At 45.5% G+C, this 12,736-nt stretch overlaps 1 protein-coding gene and 1 pseudogene across 2 annotated transcripts in view; one reads left to right on the top strand and one right to left on the bottom strand.

Moving 5' to 3' along the window:
- LOC101350500 (zinc finger protein 772) overlaps positions 1 to 12,736 on the bottom strand; it is a 287,781-nt gene that overhangs the window by 184,372 nt on the left and 90,673 nt on the right. The gene's annotated exons all lie outside the window — the stretch shown is intronic.
- The window catches only part of LOC101356915 (zinc finger protein 721-like), a 55,025-nt pseudogene that overhangs the window by 28,554 nt on the left and 13,735 nt on the right, over positions 1 to 12,736 (top strand). The window contains exons 4-5 of the transcript XR_002825698.1: positions 11,997 to 12,086; positions 12,252 to 12,712. The product of XR_002825698.1 is annotated as a zinc finger protein 721-like (transcript). The remainder of the gene's footprint in view (positions 1 to 11,996; positions 12,087 to 12,251; positions 12,713 to 12,736) is intronic.

The raw sequence follows: 12,736 nt of genomic DNA, 5'->3' as shown, positions 1-12,736 counted from the left end.
GAAAACATTCTTTGATGGTTATGAGGGTGGGGAGGGAGGGTGAGGGTTATTCACTAGATAGTAGACAAGAATTACCTCAGTTGAAGAGAAGGACAGCACACACTACAGGGGAAGTCAACACAACTGGACTAAACCAAAGCTAAGAAGTTTCCTGAATACAACCAATTTGAAGGGCACAGTAGCAGAGGCAGGGGTTTGGGGACCAAGTTTTCAGGGGACATCTAGGTCAACTGGCATAACAAAGCTTATTAAGAAAATGTTCTGCATCCTACTTTAGTGAGAGGCATCTGGGGTCTTAAAAGCTAGCAAGTGGCCATCTAAGATGCATCAATTGGTCCCAACCACCTGGAGTGGAGGAGAATGAAGAACACCAAAGACACAAGGAACGTGTTTGCCCAAGAGACAGAAAGGGTCACATAAACCACAGACTTCATCAGCCTGAGACCAGAAGAACTCGATGGTGCCTGGCTACCACCAATGACCACCCTGACAAGGAACACAACAGAGAGTCTCTGATGGAACAGGGGAAAGGTGGGATGCAGAACTCAAATTCTAGTAAAAAGACCAGACTTAATGGTCTGACTGAGACTGGAGGAACCCTAGAAAGCATGGCCTCTGGACTCTGTCAACCCAGAGCTAAAACAATTCCCAAAGCCAACTCTGTGGGACATAAAATGATACTCATGAAGAGTGTGCTTCTTAGCTCAAGCAGATACATGAGACTAAATGGGCAACTTCTGTCTGGAGGTGAGATGAGAAGGCAGAGGGTTAGGAACTGGTTGAATGGACATGGGAAATCAGGGGTGGAAAGGAGGAGTGTGCCGACTCAGTATAGGGAGAGCAATTAGGGTCATGTAACAATGTATGCATAAATTTTTGTATGAGAAACTAACCTGAAATGTAAACTGTCATTTAACATACAACAATAAACAAACAAACAAAAAAAGTAAAAAGAAAAGTGCATGCATTGTCCAACTGCGGCACTGGGTTAAAGGCCAGAGAAAGAGCGGTTTGTGTGTGTGGCATGGGTCTGCGCCAGACTTCTGGAGTCCTCCTTTCAGGTGTTATTTTGGCTGCTCATTTATCTGTATCCTGTATGAGATGAGGTAGGGGGAGGAGATAACGGGAGCACAATGTCATAGGCCTAGATGAGGGTCCAGTTCCGCGCCTCTGCACTTGTCCAGGTACCCGGGAAATGCCCTCTTCTCCTGAGACTTGATTTCTGTGGGAGTTACAAGGACGGCTTCACATTTGCCCCTTGTTTCTCCCCCACTGTACTCACTGTTAAGAGGTGACGGCCGCCCCCGAGTGTCCAGGAGGAAGGAGTGTCCCTCTTCCCTAGAGCGCATAGGTGGGTGGGTTTTGCAGCTGGACTATGAGTGCCTAATGTTGTTGGCTGTAAGGACTAGGTGGCACCTCTTATTCATGGGCCTCTATCACAGGTGGCTAGATGGCGTGGGTGGAGCCACCAGTCCTCAGGCCCCTGATGTGGGTAGGTGAAGACCCTGCTTAATGGGCAGAACAGTGTCAAATGTCAAGAACCTGCCACTTCACAGCTGAAAGAGTTGAAGTTAGACTTCAGGTTTATACCCTGTTGTACTGCGATAATGAGGGCCTACGCTGTTGAAATGGGCCCACACAAGTCTATGCAGGGGGAAAGGCACTCTAAATCTGTGGATCCCTTATGCCTGTGCCTAGGCAAAGGAGCTGTTCTTACCCTGGGTTCCTGTCTTAGGGGAGCTGGCAGATTATTTTTTCCATTTGTTAATTTCTTCACTCTCCAAGGCAGGGAGAATGGCTCTGGGCGTGTGATGGATCCAACTTCTGGCCCTGCAGACTCAGCAATTGCTGAAGCCAGTCTGGGACCCAGTGCAGAGCAGGGAGCGGGGAGGTAAATGGGAGAGAGATTTTCCCCTAAGGGGGGTGTTTTTGATTATTGCAGTAGGCAGTACGCAAATACTTATCTTTTGCTGGATCGAGAGCTGCTTCTCACTGGTTCTGGGTGGCCAAGTAGACTCTCAGTGGCTGGGTTTCTCCTGGTGTGGAAAACGTGCATCCCGAGCATGACTGCTTGCCTGCCTCACTGCTCACCCCCGAGCTGATGAGGCTTGAAGTGCTCAGGCTCTAGCCAGGTCAGGTCTGGAAACTCCTCACTGCATCCGAATTGTCTCTCCCTCCCCCTGTCACACAGTCCGGTTCCTCAACTCTGCCTTTGATGTTCAGGGCTTCCAGATTGCCATATATAATCGAATCACTTGTTTTTTCGGGTCTTTGTTATAAGTGTCCACCGTCTTGGCCCGGCCTCTTCTAAATAAGCTTCTTTGTTGTCACTCTGGAGTTGCCCACCTTTTTCTTCTGTCTCTCAGTACACTCCATTTTTAGATATAACTTTCACATTACTGTCCATGCCTTTACACGTTTTGTCACAGATCATCACTTGTCATCTAAGAGTCATAAATTGACCCACCTAGAGTCTGACTCTACATCTGAGAATTCATCCAGGAGAGAGACCCAGTGGTCATTGCTCATTTAGGAAAAACTTCAGCCACATCCGTCTTAGTTTACTCTGCATTGTTATTTCAGGAATATTTAAATAATGAGGTGGCAAAGGAGACATAGAAAAGATAACAAAATGGCAACATAACTTTTTTCAGATTTCCCTGCCAAGCTTATTACAATTTGTCATTAATTCCTTATTTGAGGGTAAGAGAGTGTTGTTTCTGAGGTAAAGGGCCTCAGCCCTTTATATGTTATACTGCTCTCCAGTTCCATTGGAGTTTATCAGTTGAGGGCAGATCTGAAACAATTTCTTGAAAGCCTTCTTTGTTCTGCAACATTTCCCACACTTGAGGTACATAAATCTTTACGAGAAATACAAGGTTTAAATCATGAAATAGTATATATTTAAGAGGAAAGAATACATATACAAATGGACATATATTGCACCACTTAAGACTGTTTAACACTTTGATTTTTTTAAAAAACATTTTCTTCATGCAATTTCAATTGTCCAATATTCATATATATATGTTTTGATAAAGATTAATTTTTTTCTGTTGCCTTCTGTGGCATGTGGATGATAGTGGAGCTGGGTGAACTTCCAAGGTGAGTCCTATTCTTTAATCTCATTTGAGTTCTTCAGCTTTTTTAACACTCTGTAGAGGAACTTCCCCAAAATGTACCTCTACAGTTTTGTTGGGGTTGAATTACGTCTAAAACAAAATAAGTCACATAGATAAATTTAGTTAAAGGATCATGATAAACTCAGAAAACATGGAGAAGGAATCATATTTTTTATCTTATTTAAGATTGTGTAAAGACTTGCTTTAAAGTAAGGTGACTGAAATTTTAACAGGTAAACCAAGATGTGTACCTGCAAGTATATGTGGGTGTTATAATTATTGCCATGGATTTACTTCCCTGTTGATGTCATTAGTCAGGGAATTTTGGAATCCCTCTATTTGATAATATCTTCAAAGACCCGGTATCAAAACAAGGTCTGGTTCATAGGTATCAGGGGTTAGGACTTCAGTAACTAATGAGCAAAACCAGCCCAGCATCCTAACCATTAGAATGTTTTTGGCTTTGTACCTGAAAGAGGAAGAGAAGTGGAAATATCAACCAAGAAGGTATAAAAAAGCGCAAACTGGGGGGACTGGCGAGCTATCATCCTGACCTAAGCTGGGCCCTTCTGAAGGTAAAGGGGGCAAAGAGTGGGTAGAATGAAGTGGAAGGTGGACAGTCATCCCCGACTCTCTCTCCACCTACCTCCAGAAAAGAGGCTCTTATTCTTTTTCTGTCATTTGGTGCTTAAGAATTGATGACTCTGAAATTGGTTGTCTGCTGAGCAACAGGAAATTTGGCAATGTACATCTGTCTCAGCCCAAGGAAAATCACCTTTATTGTGGCCCTGAAAGTTTCAAGTCCCAGAGCAAGAAGGAAGGACTGGGAAAAGGCAGCAGGGTTAGCATCGAGTGGGAGCTTTATGTTGTGTAATTGGATTGGACTGCAGAGAAAAGTCTTAAGGTGGAAGCAATGGGATAGCTTTGGGGAGAGTCTAGGTTCAGATTAGGAGAGAAAGGAAAAATTTTCAAGAATCTCTACCAGAGATTCATCCAGAGACTGTCTTTTCTGTCGATGAGTCTGGATTTTAATTTCTCTGCGCAGCTGGTGCTGCAGTTCTTACTTCTCTAGCTAATACCTGAAACTTTCTGGGCCAATCAGTCAGAAAGATAAAATCCCTGACATCCAATGGTGATTTATAAGATTTTCCACAATATACCTCTGGGATGATTGGTAGACCTCCTAACATACTTTGTTGTTTGTTTGTCCCCTACCACTTAATGTTGGGGTTGTCCAGGGTTGATCCTGTCGATTGCGTTCTTCATCTACATTCATTTCTTCGATAATCTCACTCAGTGTGATGATTTGAAATAAGAGTGTAATATAACTCCCAAAATTATACCTCCAAGCCAGAACCCTCTCCCAATGTCCATTCATATGTGGGATTGCCTACGTGATCCAGATACTTTGGGTCTCATAGACATTTCACACTGACCATGCATGAAATCAGAGTCCTGGGTTACCCTCCAAGCCGCCCTCACTTGCAGCCTCCACGCCAAGAGAATGACAAATCCACTTTTCTGCTGCTCCTGTCAACGACAGTTCGTTCACCGTTCAATTATGACACCTGGCCAAATTCCTCGGGAGAAGGCGTCAGGTGAGAGCGAAACGGGTCTGCGTGAATTCTCCGGAGTTCTCCTTTTGTCGGTATTTTGGCTGCTCGTTTATCCGTATCCTATACGACAGGGTCCAGAGGATATAACGCGAGTAGGAAGTCACGGACTGAGATGAAAGTCCGGTTCCGCGCCTCTGCACTTGTTCGGGCCTCAGGCAAACGTACTGCTTTCTGCGAGAGTTACAAAGACATCTTCAACTTGCTCCTTGTTTCTCCCCACTGTGCTCACTGTCAATAGGTGGGTCTGACGCGGGACACTGGGCCTTGTCCACGTTTACGTGGAGAAAACAGACGTGGAAAAGAATCCCATCACAGGCTGACGTGGGAAAACGACTACCTTACCCCCTTGGCGAAACACCTTGCGTCCGGCGCAGGCGCAAGTCTAATAACGAGCTAGGAGAGTGGCGTGTACTGGGGGCGGGACTTCCCGCATCTTGCGGTTTACGTCATTTATCTGCGGCCGTGGGGGTTTTCTCTGGCTCAGAAGTGAGTGTCGCGTCGGGTGTGTTATCTCAGGGACCAAGAAGGAAAGGACGGTGAGGAGGTGTCGTCACACTTCTGCGCCACTGTACAAGCCTGATCTCCCCCCGCCATGTAACGGGAGTGTTTCCTGGGCGACCGCCGGGGCCTCTCGCGATCCCTGACGCGGCGCCCTGAGCCGGAAAGCCTTTTACACCGGGGAAACTGAGGCCCGGAGTGCGAATCATCCGAGGTCACCCCGCTCAGGACAGGGCAGGGCTGAACACGAGGACTGGCCCCGGTAGCCTTCCTGTCCAGGCCTTGCACTGCCACAGGGTCCCACGATGGCGATGGAGCTGAGGAACCGGGTGCAGGTCAGTGCAGGATGTTTTTGGAATTTCTGTTGCTCCGCTAGGTCGGAGAGGGCACCTGGGCGAGCTGGAAGGGGAGAAAGTTTCAGGGTTTCTCTTTACAGCTGTTTGTTCACGGCAAGTAGCCTTGGCTGGCTGACTCCTTACTATCTGAAGGCCTAGAAATTGTCGGGCTTCTGACAGCTGCTCCGTCAGTGGTGGAAAGATGAATGATGCTCCTTCCAAGGGTACCCATGACACTTAGAATGAATCCAGCCCTCCATTATGAACCCCCATCCGATCTGCCCTGGCCAACCACTTCCGACCTTGACCCCTTCCATTTTTCCTAGTTTACTGCTGAGGAGTTCTACCAATTTGTCCGTGCTAGGTTGTTTTCAGTCACCCAGCGTTTGCTCTTGCAGTTCTCTCTGCCTCAGACATTGTCCCCACATGGTTACAGGGCCTCCCCTAGCATGTTTCTGAACAATGCTCAGATGTCACCTCTTTAGAGAAACCACATTCCTAGAAGTTAGGAGTTCTTGGGTGGTGCAAGTGGTTTGTGCTCATCAAGGCTAGCAGTTTGAACCCACCTAGCAGCACAGTGAACAAAGCAGTGAGAACCAGTGAGTCTCAGTTGCCACCGCTTTTACCATGCTTGGTATTATTGATGTTATCATCATCATCATCCTCCTTCTGTGATATCTCACAGTGCTTACTGTCCTCTAATGACTCCCCACATAGGAAGCTATTCTCTCCTATAATGTTGTATTCTCTCTAACGCAGCATCCCAGTACGAAGCTAGGCCCTCAGGAGGTGGTGGGTGATTTGGGCCTTGAGTCTGTCTACACCTTAATCATTGACACACAGACAGGTTCTCCTCCTATCCAGCAGGCTCAAGACCAACACTACTGCCTCTCTTTGGCTTGCCAGGTGTCTTTGACCTTTGAGGATGTGGCTGTGACCTTCACGCAGGAGGAGTGGGGGCAGCTGGACCTGGACCAGAAGACCCTATACTGGGAGGTGATGATGGAGATCTGCAGTCTTTTTGTCTCACTGGGTAAGGCCTCACCTATACACCATGCAGACAACCCACAGAAAAGGGAACCCTTTTTCCCTCTTGCTACAGGCTTGGCTGGTCTCTTTGCACCCCACTGAGGGATTATGGGGGAAGAAACATGTTGTTAGGTGCCATCGAGTAGGTTCCAACTCATAGCAACCCTGTGTACAACAGAACAAAATGCTGCCCAGTCCTGCATCATCCCCACAATTGTTGTTATGCTTGAGTCCATTGTTGTAGCTGTGGTGTTACTCCATCTCATTGAGAGTCTTCTTCTTTTTCACTGACCCTCTACTTTACCAAGCATGATGTCCTTCTCCAGGGACTGGTCCCTCCTCATAACATGTCCAAAGTACCTGAGACAAAGACTCACCCCTCGCTTCCAAGGAGCATTCCGGCTGTATTTCTTCAAAGACAGATTTGTTCATTCTTCTGGCAGTCCATGGTATATTCAATATTCTTCCAGAACACCATATTCAAAGGTGTCATTTCTTCTTTGGTCTTCCTTATTCATGCCCAGCTTTTGTATGCATATGAGGCAGTTGAAAATACCATGGCTTGGGTCAGGAGTACCTCAGTCCTCAGAGTGTTATCTTTGCTTTTCAACACTTTAAAGAAGTCTTTTGCAGCAGATTTGCCAAATGCAATACATCCTTTGATTTCTTGACTGCTGCTACCATGGGTGTTCGTTATGGATCCAAGTAAAACTGAAAACCTTGACAACTTCAATCTTGTCTCCATTTGTCATGATGTTTCTTATTGGTCCAGTTGTGAGGATTTTTGTTTTCTTTATGTTGAGGTATAATCCATACTGAAGGCTGTAGCCTTTGTTCTTTATCAGTAAGTGTTTCAGGTCCTCTTTACTTTCTTCAGGCAAGGTTGTGTCATCTGCATATCTTCCTCCAATCCTGATGCCACATTCTTCTTTATCTAGTCCAGCTTTTTGGATTATTTGCATAGCATACAGATGAATAAGTACGGTGAAAGGATACAACCCTGACTCACACGTTCTGGACTTTAAACCATGCAATATCTCCTTGTTCTGTTCAAATGACTGCTTCTTGGTCTATGTGCAGGTTCATGAGCACAATAAGTGTTCTGGAATTCCCATTCTTTTCAATGTTATTCATAATTTCTCATGATCCACACAGTCGAATGCCTTTGCGTAGTCAATAAAACACAGGTAAACATCTTTCTGGTATTCTCTACTTTCAGCCAGGATTCATCTGACATCAGCATTGATATCCCTCGTTCCACATCCTCTTCTGAATCCAGCTTAAACTTCTGGCAGTTCCCTGTCGATGTACTGCTACAACTGCTTTTGAATGATCTGCAGCAAAATTTTACTTGTGTGTGATATTAATGATATTGTTCGTTAATTTCCACATTCCGTTGGATCACCTTTCTTTAGAATGGACACATACTGTCTCTAAAATGGCTCACTGAATGTGCTAGAAGGAAATGGGGGTATCTCACAAAACCCTAGGGCAGCATTTCCACCCGGCCCCTTGAAGAAACCGTCTAGAAACAGAAAGTACGAACATCATGTCCTGGCTTCTGAGTCGAGTTCCTTGTCTTATCTTCTCTCTGTGTGTTTCAGATTGGCTTTTTCTGCCCTAGTGAGTTTGTGGCAGGAATTGACCACCTCATTCCTCAATGTCTGAGGCCCCCAGAGTCTTCGGTTCTGCTTTTCTCTGCATGTTTGTATATTTTCTGTTTCTTTTTCTGCTGCTGGCCTCTGTGAGGCAGAAAATGGCCACCTGCATCCACACTTCCCTTGACCTTTCACTCCTGTGCCCAGCACAGGCTGGCCTCAATCTTAGCTCTTTATTCCACATTGCAGATAGGGATTTGACTGTGACTGAATCTGATTGGCTCAAATGTTCCCACAGTCCAGTTATTGAGGCCACGGGTGATAGGATGTTCTCCTAGATAGGTGTGAGTCAGGCAGGGCCCCTAGGAAGTGTTTGCCATTAGTGCCACTTGGTGTTATTCTAAGCTGCATTATCTTGTCTGTGAGGCTTCTTTATTCCCTGGGGCCTTCATGTCACATCTACCTCAGACTACTGATGATCAGGATACAGTTTGCAAGTTGAGGAGACCAGTGCTTTCCATCTGCCTGAGCTCCAAAATCACCTGGGGAGTTTTAAAATCTACTCATGTCCAAGACTCAGTCCTCAGAGATTGTGTTTTAGTTGTTTGTGAATGGGAACCAGACAACTGAAGGTGGTTCTAATTTACAGGCAAATTGAAACTCACTGACTTGGATTAATTACATAGCACCTTCTGGAAGGAGGGGGCCATTTCCCTGGGTCTTGTGGCTGTGTCTGAACAGTGTTGGGATTCTATAGGCTGGAGGTCAGAGAGAATGGTGCTGCCTGAACAGCCAGCACTACTGTCCACAGTCTTTGGGGCCTCAGGATGGTGTTTGTATCCTGGGCTTCCAGGTCACAGGTCAGCGTTTTGTTTGCTTGGATGGGAGCAGCCGCATTCAGAGGTCTCATTCCCATCCTGAAGCCCCAGACTAGACAGAGAGGTTTTATTTCTTCTCAAAAAAATCCCTGTGTTCGCTTCCTTCTCCATGAATAGGGTGTCCTATGCCCAAACCAGATCCTGTCTATGAGCTAGAGCTCAGGCAGGAGCTATGGTCAGTGAAGAAAGACCTGTCCCTAAGCACCATTCCAGGCAGATGACCTAGAGCTAGGCAGCTGGCAGGCCCTGTAGTCTGCAGACCTCGAGGAGACCACTGGCCTTGTATCCCCTCAGGAAACTTCATGTTGTTACCTCTCTAGGAATGTGGGAACCATGGAGCCCTTTGCAAACATTTTCTCATTTAACCCTCATGAGTCTGTGAGGCAGGAGCTGAGAGTTTCTCAGTTTGTCAGATGAGAAAGTTGAGACTTAGAGGAGATAAATGATTTGTCCAAGAACATCTGAGGCTCCAGATGAGGTGTTTTGGCTCCAGAGCGTATACTCTTAACCTCTATACAATAAATGAACTTACTATGCGTTGAGCTTATTATGCAGCACAGCCCAAACTTGTCAGACTTTATCATGCATCAGCTTTTTAGCATTTGAGCCTCTTGGTTTATCTTTCCCTCTTTTCTCTGGAACTTTTTTCTCTTCTTACTCTGATTGCCACATCAACGTTAGTTTCATCAGGCATCTCGCAGCCAGTTCTTTTTACTCTTAAATATTCTCTAAGTGTACTCCACACATAGTTTATACCTTCAACTTACATGATTCCATATTAGCTCCCAGTTGTATATTATTTGACTATCCTGTAATAAAAAGCAATAACTAACACATAGTGCTTTCTTGGTACCTGGCACCATACTAAGCATGGCATGGGCACTGTTCAACATCATCCTCATATCAGTCCTGTAAGGCAGGCTCTGTTTTTATCCCTATTTTTTGGAAGAGAACATGGAGGAGTAGGGAATTTGAGTAGCATACAATGTGCTTCAAAACTAATATTGAGTTCTGTTGGGACTTGGGCCTAGGGTTTTTGTGGTCAGAGACCAAGATCTTAACCATAATATTCAAGTAGCTTGTAACTCTTTCTTTTGTGGACCTCAGGTATACAGATTTAGATTAACCATAAACCTTGGTTAATGACACAGTCTCATCATTGGTCCATGAATGACTCTGATTTAATTAATTTTTGTTTGCTTGCTCTTTTTTTTTTTTAAATAATATATTGAATAACATCATGCATCCCAAGAATGAGAACATTATGTATACTCGACTTAGCTCTATGTGCTTCTTCCCTATCCCTGTGTCTCCTCCACAAAAATAACATATGCCTGAATTATCCATTTATTATCCCATTCCTTATTATTTCCAAACTTTTTGATGGGAAAGGTTTTCTATATAAATTTCATTAGTAGACAATAGGACCTTCAGATTTTCTGTTTTTTTTTCCTTGTGTCAAGTTCTCCATTTACATAGTTCTTCTTTAATGTCTTCAAGAAAAGGATTATAATTTTCTGCATCAGACTGTGTCTCTTTCACTAGTCTTTTCAGCTAGCTGTTCCTCAGGCATACCAGACTCAATATGTCCACTCAGATGCTGCTCATGTTCTGCCTTAGAAGCCATATCCTGGGAGTGGCCGTGGCCATCCCCACCGTCAACCATGTCAGGACCTTGAGAATCAGTCTTCACTCTGCCCTGCCTGTCTCAGCTTTCTCAGCATCACCTTCCTCTCCTACACGACTGAACCCTATGTTCTCTGAATACTGCATTTGTAGTTTCTGTCTCCTAAGCCTGCAGCAACCTTCCTACTCTCTCTGTGTGTCAACTTCTATGTCTCCGACAGGACTCACTGCATGTGCTCTCCTGTGGGAAATCTCCCCTGATCTGTTTTTGTCTCTTACTTGGGCTGCATTAGGTACCCCTTCCTAATGTTCCTATAGTACCATGAGATGTCCTAACTTAGAGCAAACTCACCAAACACAGTGTCATTACTACTATGACCACCCACACCACATCTGGAATTGAGAAGGTATTTCTATTCTAGACCCTCTCTCCCTTGTCCCAGAATCTGGATTTCCCTGTAAAGATTTCAAGAGTCCATGGACCAGAAAAGAAAAAAATGGCTGACCTGGGTTTCAGAGATGTCAGAACCCTACAGGCATAAAGGCAGTATTTCCAGCTGCTCTGCAGGAGAAAGACCTAGTGATCTGCTCCCGTAAAGATTTACAGCCTACGAAACTCTATGGGACAGTTCTACTGTGTCCTGTAGGTGTCTCTGAGTTGGAATCTACTCGATGGCATACAACAATAACAACATGTTAGCACTGGAGTTCCTAGGTAGCACAAATGGTTAAGTATTCTAGCTGAAAAGTTGTCGGTTCTAAGCCACCCAGAGATACCTGGGGAGGTAGTCCTGATGATCTGCTTCTAAAAGGTCACAGCGTTGAAAACCCATTGAAGTAGTTCTGTTCTTCACACGAATCAGAATGTACTCAACGGCAACTAATAACAACATCTTAGCATCACTAATGTAATCACTAATTACTAACTTTTTGTATTGTATTCCCTTCAGGTGATTGTGAAAAGCTTCAGACAACAGAGCCTATCACTTGTCACCCGGCCTTGTCTGAAGAAGTCTCACTGCAGGAACAATTGTCACAGGGAGCCTCAAGGAAGTCCAGGTTAGAGCGAGCCATGGATCAGGAGGGATCATCTAATATTCAGGAAGGGCACTTGAGGCCCAAGATAGATGCTCAGAAGGAAATGCTCCCTGGGAACATAAGGCCTGAACGTGATAGTGTGTGGACAGATGGACGTGTCTGCTCAGGAATCATACAGGAGCAAGTCTCTTCAGGAGTCACTCTCCTTAAACATGACGCAGGTGGACCAGGTAAAGATCCTTCAGTTCACAAAGAGAAAAATCCCTATAAATGCAAGGAATGTGGGAAAGTGTTTAACAAGAACTGCCTCCTTGTTCGACATGAGCGAATTCACTCCGGGGTGAAGGTCTATGAGTGTACAGAGTACAGGACAACCTTTAGCAAGAGCGCGCACCTTCATCACCTTAAGGTCCAAGTAGGAGAAAAGTCCTATGAGCATATTGACTATGAAAATGCCTTGAATCACAGGTCACACCTTGCACAGGACCTGCAATTTCACACTGGGGTGAAGCTTTATAAGTGCATTAAGTGTGGGAAGGCCTTCAGCCGCAGGTCACAACTTACTCGGCACCACCAGATTCACACTGGGGAGAAGCCCTATGATTGCACAGAGTGTGGGAAGGCCTTCAAACGCAGGTCACACCTTGCACAGCACCAGCGGATTCACACTGGGGAGAAGCCCTATGAGTGCAGTGAGTGTGGGAAGGCCTTCAACAACAGGTCACACCTTGCACAACACCAGCGGATTCACACTGGTGAGAAGCCCTATGAGTGCACAGTATGTGGGAAGGCCTTCAACAACAGGTCACACCTAGCGCAGCACCAACGGATTCACACTGAGGAGAAACCCTATAAGTGCAGTGAGTGCGGGAAGGCCTTCAACCAAAGGGCACACCTTATGCAGCACCAGCGGATTCACACTGGGGAGAAGCCCTATGAGTGCACAAAGTGCGGGAAGGCCTTCAGCCTTAGGTCACACCTTGCACAGCACCAGCG

This window comes from Trichechus manatus, unplaced genomic scaffold (genome assembly GCF_000243295.1).
Source record: "Trichechus manatus latirostris isolate Lorelei unplaced genomic scaffold, TriManLat1.0 scaffold00176, whole genome shotgun sequence".
Classification (NCBI taxonomy): Eukaryota; Metazoa; Chordata; class Mammalia; order Sirenia; family Trichechidae; genus Trichechus; species Trichechus manatus.
Note: the sequence above shows the minus strand (reverse complement) of the source record. Positions and strands in the feature narration are given on the sequence as shown.